Genomic DNA, 13,538 nt, shown 5'->3' with positions numbered 1-13,538 from the left:
CTACACACACTGGGATCTGTGCTACAGATGAGAAATCCAGCATTTTGAGTCTGACAGCTTCTATACTTACATGCTATCCACTTTGAGAGAGGGAAAGAAAACTTTATTGCCCAATGAAAACATTTTTTCCTTGGGAATTATCTGCAGGGAGAGGATAAGGAACTTAGAGCTTAAAGTCCCTATGAAAAATTCCATTGAGGGTAACCTGCTGAATCAAAGAGGATGCATGTGGCATTTACTTTAGGAATTTTTTGGTGGAAAAAAAAAACCTCTTTTGAAAGTATAATGCATTCTCAAAACTTAAAAGCAAAAAATACATGTCCAGCTAATGAGAAAACTGTTCCCATGCAGCCCAATCTAGTCTCATTAGCATATAAAATACTCAGGAAAATATAAGTCTTTCATGATTCCCTTCCCAATGCTTACTATCCCCTCATATTTGGCATTTTTATGAAGAACATCCAGACTACTAGGGAAGAATTACACTATGGAATAATTAAAAATGGTATCTTCATGTTTTACCTTCTATGGTGTTCATGATGAATCCATAAGCTATGGCCTGATGTCAGAGAGATCCAAATGTAGATAAATGGCACATTTAACCAATAAAATAGGGAAAGAGTTCCTCTTAAGTAACCCATTTCATTAAGGCACACATTTAATACAAGATGTTGAAGACTCTTGAAGAATGAGTGAGTTTGCTAAAGTATCTTTGAGACACCCAGAAGACAAGAAGCCCCATCAAAGGCAATTGGACAGATGATTTATTTTTTTTGGCATGTAGAACCTGAATAAAGATCTGCCCTTAAAGCCATAGTCTTTAAACATCAACAGAGGCAATTAACCTTTTTAACTACAGGTATCAATGAAAATGTTACCCCTGTCAGAGTGAACAATATGACTGATTCTAGCCCTGATGTCAGTTCCCCTACATTAAACCCAGCACATATGGCGTTAAAACCAAGGCACACTTTACCTGCCTACTACCTGGCTCCCTGGCTCCAGAATCTACTACCCATGATGGAGACAAACGGCTAAGGACAAGCACCTGGATTGCTTATCACCTCCTCCTCCTCCCTGCAAACAGTGTCCCAAGGCCGAATGCAGGTGGGAAATCTCTGAGCAGCAAGGACACTGACTTGCCCCACCTCTGTATAAACAGCCACATTCCTCACAAACATTTAAAATCCCTTGCCTCCCCTCTTTTGGGGAGATGAGATGAGACAAATCTCAGGTCTCATTCTCAGCTCCTGGCTGATGTCATCCAAAGTAGAAACACTTTCCTTGCCATAAGCCTGGCATTTTGGTTTTTATTTAGCCCCTCTTGTGTGGTGGGTAAAGAGCCTATATTTGTAGGCGGTAACATGACTTTTCACACTCCAGTCAGTCAGTCAGTCAGTCTCCTTGCTCAGTAAAGAGAACAAACCATAAAAAACATTTTTATCAAAGTAAATTTGGGAACCCAAAAACACAAAAGTAAAATGTTATGTTAAGAATCATTTGCTGGCCTTTTTAAATGTAGCTCCGTAAATGCAGTGTCCTAGACCTGACTGCCACTGAGGTAACAGCCATGGTTCTTGCTTCAGTAAGTTAAAAAACAAAATTCAACTGAGTAAGTTTTAAAGATATTATTAGCTTTATTCAATGATTCATTAATCAGACAGCATCCAATCTAGCACATAGAAAGGAGCTCCAAGGAGCTGTACGCGATGAAAGACTTTTAAGACCAGACGGGAGCAGGAACAAGGAAGTTATGCTAGGCATAAAAGTAGGTTGGTTACTGCAAAATTACCTTTTAGGGGATGGGAAGGGCATATTGGGCAAACTGGCTAACCAGGGCTGGCCAAGTGATTCCTGAAAGACTGTTGTAGATTCCATTTCTGGGAGAGTGGAAGTTGTAATTAAGTCTCAATGTGGTGATGTGAGGCTTTACACAAGGGAGCCCACTGGGGGCCTGTATTCTTGTTTTTAACAATTTCCTCTGTTGATAAGAGTCTTAGCCTAAATGAGAAATGTGATTAAAAAAAATTAAAGGCATTAGTGCTACTCCCAGCTACTGCTCTGCAGTTCTCACTTTTGGCCAAATCACAGGTCGTAATGTTGGGTTCACATGCTTTAAATTAATCATTCTCTTTGTTTCTTTTCAGATATTCTAGTCTTAAGGAGATCATTTGCTCACTGGTTATCAGTGGGAAATATGCATTTAAATCTCTTGAGAAAATAGAGTACACCAGGGAGACTACTATAACTATCATTAATGGGATAATTTCCAATATCTGGGCCACAGTCCCCAAGATACAAACTGAGAATCAAATAGCTCAAAAAAAGACCTCATTGAAGGGGTAACCTTCTGAACTCAATGGTTTGTTCAGTGATCACATGTAGCTGTGTTTCAACCTCCCCAGAAGTGTCAATCCAAGTGCAGCAAGTGGTATTGGCCATAGCACAAACACCTCCTTTCTCAGGTAAAAGATGATCATGGGCTATCTTATTATCAAGAACTACTTTGGCCAGAGAGTCTAGGGACTTTTCTACTGAAAAGCTACCACTTTAGTAGAAGCTTCAGCAATATCTTCAATAGTTAAGGAGAGTTCCCCAATCTTAGCCTCATTTACACTTACTGCTAACCAGGGCAGTAGGGATTTACCAAAGGAAGTTCATTATAGATCATTAATGCTTCCTGGTAATTCCCCATTCACTCTGTAGCTCTGGGCTGGGAAGGTGACATAGAGGCCAGTAAAATTTAAGGGTCTGTAGGGGCTGGCCTCATGGCTGAGTCGTTGAAGTTCCACATGCTCTGCCTCAACAACCTGAATTCACCAGTTTGGATCCTGGGTGCAGACCTACTCTGCTTGTCAGTCACTTGTGGAGGCATGCTACATGCAAATTAGAAGAAGATTGGAAGAGATATTAGGTCAAGGCTGATCTTCCTCAAGCAAGAAAAAAAAGAGGAAGATTCGCACAAATGTTAGCTCAGGGTGAATTTTCCTCATCCAAAAAAACAAAAAACAAAAAACAAAATTAAGGGTCTATAGACAGTGCAGGTGGTTTTATTCTGGTTGGTTTGGCTTGTGTCCCTTTCTTTGAACAGAGCCTGGATGCAAATTTCCCTGAGTTTGTGGTTGTTAACTAAAGACAAGGAAATGGACCATTCATGTTAGGGAGTCTCACAGGCTAGAGAGGAGACTGAGCTTGCTCCAATAGATGCAATCCATCTATTGGAAATCAGGGAGAATTTTGTGATGGGCAGAACTACGGGATCACCATTGTCATGGCAAATCCAGCAGTTGTTTGGAGTTGGATTACCTCCCTTGCAATGGACTGAGATGTGTTAACAATGCCACTATCTTTCCATGCCAGAGCAAGGCAAAATGTGGACAAAAGAATCACAAAGATCTTCCTGGTGTAAGAATTAGGAGAAGAGTGGTCAGAGAGGGAAGATGGAATGGAAAAAAAGGTCTTGATCTGACCTCTGGAGAATAACTAGTCTACCTTGATGTCAGCTGCTTTTATTCCTAGTCAATTTGACTTTGAGGTCTCCAGTATTTGGACAGGACCAGATGGCAGGTGGCTCCTTCTTCACCTGTAAATTTATGCACCCAACTTTTGACATCTTGTAATTTGGCAGTAGTGTCAGTGATCAACTCTTCTTGGTAGAATCTTTTCTATGAATTTCACTTTGACAAAAGCATTGGAGTAAAACAATAAGTGTAAAAAGACAAAAGACTTAAAAATGTCCATAATTAAAGATCTGATTAGAATTCTTTGTAATGGAATTGACAAGGAAATCTGGTTATTTCTGCAAAACACAACATTTTAAGGTAACTGGAATTATGACTGATAACATTATACTAGGAAATACTAGATTTCATAAATTTTATATAATTTCTAGAAGATGTATTAATAACATGCATCCATACAAATAGAACTTCAGATGATTCAGTGTCACTTATTTGATAATGCTTCCCATATAATTTAACATATCAAATAAATATAGTTATTTTAACATCTTACCAGGTGAGACACATATCCTTTGGATTTTTCAGGGGCCTTCTTGGAAATCTCAAAGTTATTTTGAGTTCAGAAGATTCAATTTAGATTTTGATTTGGGGAAAATATCAGAGGTTTAAACATTTGTTTTAATATGACTGCAGATTTATTATTATAAAGTAATACTTAATTATCTGTTTAACTGAAGTGATGATAGAAGATATTAAAGGCAAATACAGAAGGTTACATAGTTGTGATCAAAACTTAGATCTTTTAATACCAAGAAGACTAAATTTTCTGAAGTAATCAAAAACCTTATAAAGACAACATGAAGTATAGTAAATTATTTTGGTAAAACACAAAATCTTTGCTGCCTAGGAAAGTTACTTAAAAGATAAAGAAAAATTTTTATTTACAACCTCTTATACGAGCAGACCAATACCATAGGAAGACTGTCTTTTTAACAGAGAGAACAAAATACCAATTTTATTCCAGTGTATTTTTGTGATTAGAACTCATTTTTTTAACATAAATAAGTCTATTACAAACTTGACCAACTTGACCACCTATAAAGGTCTTTTCTCAAGATTCCTTCTCTACAAAACTTCTTCAACATTTTTATACACTTTCAAATTTTGTCCTATTTTTTTTTCTTCTTTCTTATTCTGGGACAAGTCATTTTACTTTCCTTACCTACATTTTATACACAGTTCTTTCCTTTCACCCTAATTATTTTTAAGTAGTTTTAATTACATTATTGATTAGAATCCTTTCTTCCTAGTGACAACTAAGAACTAAGTAATTATGGACTGTCACACTAACATTCTGTGGATTGGCAAATTTATAAATATATTTTGTAATTTCTCAACTATATTCTTATGGCAAATTTTTCAATGTGGCACCAAACACATTTACTAGTAGACCCAAAGATCTTTAGTTTCAATGTAAAGAGAAGCCAACAGTGAATAAACTTTTATTCAATAATTAATTTTGGTAGATCTCATCCAGATGGCAGCATAAGCAGACTCTGAACTCATCTCCTCCCACAAATACAACCAGGTTACAACTATTTTTGGAAGAATTACCCAGGATAGAAAACTGAAAACTGGATAAAAAGAACCCCCACAACAAGGGACAGTCCTGACTAAGCCGGAAGAGGCAGAAATTCCTCCTAGAGAGAAAAAAAGGCCACCTTCAGAAGCAGCAGAGTTTCTCAGCTGTTGAGGCAGGAGCCATCCTAAAGTGAGTCTAGCTAAGAGTTTATCAATTTAGTTTATCTTTTCAAAGAGCCAGCTCTTGATTTCATTAATCTTTTAATTTTTTGTCTCTATTTCATTTATTTCTGCTCTGATTTTTATTATTTCCTTCCTTCTGATTTTGGGCTTTGTTCTTCTTTTTCCTGTACTTTAGATGTGCTGTTAGATTGTCTGTTTGGGACTTTTCTTCTTTGTTGAGGTAGGACTGAATTGCTATAAACTTCCGATCTTAGAACTGCTTTTGCTGTATCCCATAGATTTGGCATGTCGTATTTTCATTTTCATTTGTCTCCAGGAATTTTTTTATTTCTCCTTTGATTTCTTCTTTGACCCAATTGTTGTTCAGTAGCATTTTGTTTAATCTCCACATTTTGTGACTTTTCTGGTTTTCTTCCCGTAGTTGATTTCTAGCTTCATACCTTTCTGGTCAGAAAAGATGCATCATATTATTTTGATCTTCTTAAATTTATTGAGACTTGTTTTGTGGCCTAATATGTGATCAAGCCTGGAGAATGTTCCATGTGCATTTGTAAAGAATGCGTGTTTTGGGGTTGGCCCCGTGGCCGAGTGGTTAAGTTCGCGCACTCCGCTGCAGGCGGCCCAGTGTTTCGTTGGTTCGAATCCTGGGCGCGGACATGGCACTGCTCATCAGACCACGCTGAGGCAGCGTCCCACATACCACAACTAGAAGAACCCACAACGAAGAATATACAACTATGTACCGGGGGGCTTTGGGGAGAAAAAGGAAATAATAAAAATCTTTAAAAAAAAAAAAAAAAAAAAAAAAAAAAAAAAAAAAAGAATGCGTGTTTTGTGGTTTTTGGATGGCACGTTCTATATATATCTACTAAGTCTATCTGGTCTAATGTGTCATTTAAAACCAGTGTTTCCTTACTGATCTTTTGTTGGATGATCTATCCATTGTTGCAAGTAGAGTGTTAAAGTCTCCCACTATTATTGTGTTACTATTTCTCCTCTCACGTCTGTTAATAATTTCTGTATGTATTTAGGTGCTTCTGGGTTGGGTGCATAGACATTTACAACTGTTATATCCTCTTATTGGATTGTTCCCTTTATCATTACGTAGTGCCCTTCTTTCTCTCTTGTACAGTTTATGTTTAAAGTCTATTTTGTCTGATGTAAGTATTGTTACCCCTGTTTTCTTTTCTTTGCCATTTGCATGGACTATCTTTTTGAATCCTTTTACTTTCAGTTTGTGAGTGTCTTTAGGTCTGAAGTGTGTCTCTTGTATGCAGCATATGTATGGGTCTTGCTTGATTATCCAGTCAGCCATGATATGCCTTTTGATTGCAGCATTTAGTCCATTGATGTTTAAAGTAGCTATTGATAAATATGTATTTATTGCCATTTTGTTACTTTTTTCCCGGTGGTTTTAGTAGTTCTTGTCTGTTCCTTTCCTTTTCTCTTGCTCTCTTCCTTTGTGGTTTGATGGCTTTCTTTAATAATAGGTTTTATTTCTTTTGCCTTACTTATCTGTTTACTTATTATAGGTTTCTGATTTGTGATTACCATGACGATCCTATATAATAGTCTACGTATATAAGAGTCTATATTGAGTAGAAAGAATCTTTAGCTTGACCTCTTTTTAAAACTTATACTTTTTCACTCCCCTCCCCCGACATTTATGTTGTTGAAAGTGTATCTAATCTCTTGTTTTTGTGTGTCTATCCATTACACTGTTACCATTGAAATAGATAATTTTAGTACTTTTGTCTTTTAACCTTCCTATTATCTTCACAAGTGGTTGATTTGCTACCTTTACTATATTTTCAGCTTTACCAGTGATTTTATTGCCTGCTTTGTTGTGTTTTTTGGATACTTTTCTTACCCCTATTTGTGGTCATTACTTTCTCCCTTAAATAAATCCCTTGAGCCTTTCTTGTAAAACAGGTCTTGGTGATAAACTCCTTTAATTTTTCCTTGTCTGGAAGCTCTTTATCTCTCCTTCCATTCTGAATGACAACCTTGATGAATAAAGTATTCTTGGCAGTAGGTTTTTTCCTCTTAGCACTTTGAATAGGTCATGCCATTCTCTTCTCCCCTGTAGGGTTTTGGCTGAGAAGTCCGTTGATAGCCTTATGGGCTTCCCTTTGTATGTTACTTGTGGCCGTTCTCATTGTGCTTTTAGGATTCTCTCTTTATCTTTAATTTTGGACATTTTAATTATAATGTATCTTGCTATGGGCCTCTTTGGGCTTATCTTGTTTGGAGCTCTCTGTGCTTCCTGTACTTGGATGTCGGTTTCCTTTCTTAGGTTAGGAAAATGTTCACCTATTATTTCTTCAAATAAATTTTCTGCCCCTTTGTCTCTCTCTTCTCTTTCTGGGATACCTATAATAAGAATGTTAGCACACTTGATATTGCCCCAGAGTTCCCTCAGACTGTTCTCATTCTGTGTAATTCTTTTTTCTTTTATCTGTTCAGCTTGGATGATTTCCTCTAGTCTTTTGCCTAGTTTGCTGATCAGTTCTTTAGTTTCCTCTACTCTGCTATTGAGTCCCTCTAGTGATATTTTCATTTCAAGCATTGTATTCTTCATTTCTGATTGGTTCTTTTTTATATTTTCCAGTTCCTTGTTGATGAACTCACTGTGTTCATCCAGTCTTCTCCCAATATCTGTGAGCATCCTTATGAGATTTTGTTTGAACTCTTTTTGAGTAGGTTATTTCTGTTTCATTTAGTCCTTTTTTTCTGGGTTTTTGTCCTGTTCTCTCGCTTAGAATCTATTCCTTTGTCTTCTCCTTATGCCTCTTTCTCTCTGGTTATGTCTATGTATTAAGTGAGTCAGCTATGGCCCCTGATCTTGGAGAACTGGCCTTACGTAAGAGATGTCCGTTCAGGCCCAGCAGTGTTCTTCCCTCTTGTCACCATCCAAATGATCCAGGAGTGACCCCTTTGTGGGCTACTTGTGTCCTTTTGCTGTGGCAGGATTACTCTTAATGCAGGTACACAGGGAATCTAGTCTTTCCTTTGCTGGCCAGCTGTTTGTAAATCCAGTTTGGGGAGCCTCAGCACCATTGGCTACAAGGTCTAACAGCCCACTCCTGTTGCAGTTTTCTTAGGGTGGCTCCTGGCTGGCCTGCTGAGATACTCTGCTGCTCCTGAAGGTGGCTTTTTTCCTTTCCAAAAGGTACTTCTGCCTCTTCCACTTTAGTCAGAACTGTCCCTTGTCATGGGGGTTATTTTTATATGCTTTTCAGTTTTCTATCCAGGGTAATTTTTCCAAAAATAGTTGTTACCTGATTGTATTCGTGGGAGGAGATGAGTTCAGATACTGCTTATGTTGCCATCTTGATGAGATCTTTTGGATTTTTCTATTAAAAAAAGAATTTGTTTTATTTACTACTTGATAACCCCATTTGCTTCACATGCTGATGAGAGACTTCTTACTAGTACTATTTTCATAATTTGAGAGAAGTAGGCAGTATGTAACTTTCTTCCTTTTGCAATCTGTATTTTCTAAGTGTTCCATAGTAACTATTTACAGCTCTGTGGAAATAAAAAACATTGACTATTTTTCAAAATGTCAAGGTCCTGCTTTCTTTTTTGTTCCTTCTTTGCCAAAATAAGTTTGGCACCTCAAAGTTATTTTAAATTGTTTTCCTCCCAAAATCTTGCTTCCACAAACATTTTCCCAAGCTCCTCCACCTAGATAACAATTCCTGACCCTTCAGTCCTGTCAATTCAATTTGACTAAGAAAGATGAGATGATGATGTTGAGGATGATGATGGTGGTGGTAATGATGATGGTGTTCTTTCTGATGTTCACTGTATGTAGGATTTTACTTTGTAATTACTTTACAAATTTGGAAGCTGGCTTTGTGTGGTTTGGTTAAGTAATCTGGGGAGAAACAAAGCCAGAATTCTAATCCAGAAAGTCTTGGTTCCAGAGCTTGCACAACATACCAGAACAGTCTTGGGAATATCAGTTGATACCTTACCACTAGGAAGTGATCTTGTCTCCAGTTTTTTGCTCTGAAGTCTACATTGTCTGGCATTAATATAGTCACTCAGCTGTTTTATGACGAAGACTAGTAGAGTCCATATGATTTTTCCACTCCTTTACCATTAACCTGTGTTTTTACTAACTAATCATTACTAATTAACCATATATATTTTTTTCTTTGCTTTAATCTTTGTGGTGGGGAATAGGTTATTTTCCGTAACCATTTTTTTTGTAAGGTTATGAAAGTTAACATCCTTGTGAAATTGCTGTTGTACATCATTATTAGTCTTGTAGGTACAACACTTCACCCCTAGTGCCCTCCCCCACCCCCTTTCCCCTGGCAACCACTGATCAGTTCTCTTTGTCCATATGTTTACCACCTATGAGTGGAGTCATACAGAGTTCGTCTTTCTCTGTCTGGCTTATTTCACTCAACATAATACCCTCAAGGTCTATCCATGTTGTTGTGAATGGGATGACTTTGTCCTTTTTTATGGCTGAGTAGTATTCCATTGGATATATATACCACGTCTTCTTTATCCAATCTTCAGTTGCTGGGCACTTAGGTGGGTTCGATGACTTGGCTATTGTGAATAATGCTGCAATGAATATAGGGGTGCATGGAACTTTTAGAATTGGTGATTTCAGGTTCTTAGGATAGATACCCAGTAGTGGGATGGCTGGGTCATAAGGTATTTCTATTCTTAACTTTTTGAGGAATCTCCATACGGTTTTCCATAGAGGCTGCACCAGTTTGCATTCCCACCAACAATGTATGAGGGTTCCCTTTTCTCCACAGCCTCTCCAACATTTGTCACTCTTGGTTTTGGATATTTTTGCCACTCTAACAGGTGTAAGGTGATATCTTACTGTAGTTTTGATTTGCATTTCCCTGATGATTAGTGATGATGAGCATCTTTTCATGTGTCTATTGGCCACCCGTATATTTTCTTTGGAGAAATGTCTGTTCATGTCCCCTGCCCATTTTGTAATTGGGTTGTTTGATTTTTTTATTGTTGAGTTGTGTGAGTTTTTTGTATATTATGGAGATTAACCCTTTGTCGGATAAATAACTTGTGAATATTTTTTCCCAATTAGTGTGCTGTTTTTTTGTTTCAATCCTGTTTTCCCTTGCCTTGAAGAAGCTCTTTAGTCTGATGAAGTCCCATTTGTTTATTCTTTCATTGTTTCCCTCATGTGATGGGTTATGGTGTCCAAAAAGATTCTTTTGAAGCTGATGTCAAAGAGTGTACTGCCGATATTCTCTTCTAGAAGACTATTGTTTCAGTCCTAATCTTTAGATCTTTGATCCATTTTGAGTTTATTTTAGTAAATGGTGAAAAAGAATGGTTGATTTTCATTCTTTTACATGTAGCTGTCCAGTATCCCAGCACCATTTGTTGAAGACACTTTCTTTCCTCCATTGTAGGCCCTCAGCTCGTTTGTCAAAGATTAGCTGTCTATAGATGTGTGGTTTTATTTCTGGGCTTTCAATTCTGTTCCATTGATCTGTGCATCTGTTTTTGTACCAGTACCATGCTGTTTTGATTACTGTAGCTTTGTAGTATGTTTTGAAGTCAGGGATTGTGATGCCTCCAGCTTTGTTCTTCTTTCTCAGGATTGCTTTAGCAATTCCAGGTCTTTTGTTGCCCCATATGAATTTTAGGATTCTTTGTACAATTTCTGTAAAGAAGGTCCTTGGAATTCTGATTGGAATAGCGTTGAATCTGTAGATTGCTTTAGGTAGTATAGACATTTTAACTATGTTTATTCTTCTAATCCATGTGCATGGACTGTCTTTCCATCTCTTTATGTCGTCGTTGATTTCTTTCAAGAAGGTCTTGTAGTTTTCATTGTATAGATCTTTCACGTCCTTGGTTAAATTTATCCCAAGGTATTTTATTCTTTTTGTTGCAATTGTGAATGGGATTGAGTTCTTGAGATCTTTTTCTGTTAGTTCATTGTTAGTATATCGAAATGCTACTGATTTATGTATGTTGATTTTATACCATGCAACTTTGCTGTAGTTGTTGATTGTTTCTAATAGTTTTTCTATGGATTCTTTGGGGTTTTCTATATATAAGATGATGTTGTGTGCAAACAGCGAGAGTTTTACTTCTTCGTTGCCTATTTGGATTCCTTTTATTTCTTTTTCCTGCCGAATTGCTCTGGCCAAAACTTCCAGTACTATGTTGAATAAGAGTGGTGAAAGTGGGCACCCTTGTCTTGTTCCTGTTCAGAGAGGGATGGGTTTCAGTTTTTGTCCGTTGAGTATGATGTTGGCTGTGGGTTTGTCATATATGGCCTTTATTATGTTGAGGTACTTTTTTTCTATACCTATTTTATTGAGGGTTTTTATCATAAAAGGATGTTGGATCTTGTCGAATGCTTTCTCTGCATCTATTGAGATGATCATGTGGTTTTTGTTTCTCATTTTGTTAATGTAGTGAATCACGTTGATTGACTTGCATATGTTGAACCATCCCTGTGTCCCTGGTATAAATCCCACTTGATCATGGTGTATAATCTTTGTGATATATTGCTGTATTTGGTTTGCCAAAGTTTTTTTGAGGATTTTTGCATGTATGTTCATCAGTGATATTGGCCTGTAGTTTTCCTTCTTTGTGTTGTCCTTGTCAGGTTTGGGGATCAGGGTGATGTTGACTTCACAGAATGTATTAGGGAGAGCTCCATCTTCCTCTATTTTCTGGAATAGTTTGAGAAGGATAGGTATTAAATCTTCTTTGAATGTTTGGTAGAATTCTCCAGAGAAGCCGTCTGGCCCTGGACTCTTATTTTTGGGGAGGTTTTTTATTACTGTTTCTATTTCTTTACTTATGATTGGTCTATTCAGATTCTCTATTTCTTCCTGATTCAGTTTGGGTACGTTGTATGAGTCTAGGAATTTATCCATTTCTTCTAGGTTCTTCAATTTGTTGGCATATAATTTTTCATAGTATTCTCTTATGATCCTTTATATTTCTTCGGTATCTGTTGTGATTTCTCCTCTCTCGTTTCTGATTTTATTTATTTGAGACTTCTTTCTTTTTTTTTAGTGAGTCTGGTTAAGGGTTTGTCGATTTTGTTAACTTTTTCGAAGAACCAACTCTTTGTTTCATTGATCCTTTCTACTGTCTTTTTTGTTTCAATATCATTTATTTCTGCTCTAACTTTTAAGATTTCCCTCCTTCTATTGACTTTGGGCTTTGTTTGTTCTTCTTTTTCTAATTCCGTTAGGTGTTTTTGAGGTTGTTTATGTAAGATTTTTCTTGCTTATTGAGGTGAGCCTGTATTGCGATGAATTTCCCTCTTACGACTGCCTTTGCTGCATCCCAAATCATTTGGTACAGTGTGTTTTCATTTTCATTTGTCTCCAGATAATGTTTGATTTCTTCTTTAATTTCTCCAATAATCCATTGTTGGTTCAGTAGCATGTTGCTTAGTCTCTACATTTTTGGCCCTTTCCCAGCTTATTCTTGTAGTTGATTTCTAGTTTCATAGCATTATGATCAGAAAAGATGCTTGATATTATTTCAACCCTCTTGAACTTATTGATGCTTGCTTTGTTTCCCAAGATATGGTCTATCCTTGAGAATGTTCCGTGCGTGCTTGAGAAGAATCTGTAACCTGCTGCTTCTGGATGAAGTGTCCTATATGTATCTATTAGGTCCATCTGATCTAATTTTTCACTTAATTCTATAATTTCCTTGTTGATTTTCTGTCTGGATGATCTGTCCATTGGTGTTAATGGGGTGTTGAGGTCCCCTACTATTATTGTATTGTTGTTGATGTCTCCTTTTAGTTTTGTTAATAATTTCTTTACGAATTTTGGTGCTCCTGTGTTAGGTGCGTATATATTTATAAGTGTTATGTTGTCTTGGTGGAGCATCCCTTTTATTGTTATGTACTGCCCCCTTTGTCTTTCTTTATCTGTTTTGCTTTGAAGTCTACTTTGTCTGATATAAATATGGCAACATCTGCTTTCTTTTGTTCATTGTTAGCTTGGAGTATTGTCTTCCATCCCTTCACTTTGAGTCTGTGTTTGTCTTTGGGGCTGAGGTGTGTTTCCTGGAGGCAGCATATTGTTGGATCTTGTTCTTTGATCTATCCTGCCACTCTGTGCCTTTTGATTGGAGAGCTCAATCCATTCACGTTTAGAGTGAGTATTGAAACGTGGGGGCCTACTGTTGCCATTTTATCACTTGTTTTCTGGTTCTTTTGCGTTTTGTCCTGATGGAGAGCTGTAACTTTGTGTTATTGTCCTTCTGCTTATCTCCTTCGTTCTGGATTTTGTAACCCCTTTCCTTTTTTTGATTTTTCAGGAA

The sequence above is a fragment of the Equus caballus genome, chromosome X (assembly GCF_041296265.1).
Source record: "Equus caballus isolate H_3958 breed thoroughbred chromosome X, TB-T2T, whole genome shotgun sequence".
Classification (NCBI taxonomy): Eukaryota; Metazoa; Chordata; class Mammalia; order Perissodactyla; family Equidae; genus Equus; species Equus caballus.
The sequence above is the reverse complement of the archived record's forward strand: the minus strand, read 5'-3'. Positions refer to the sequence as shown.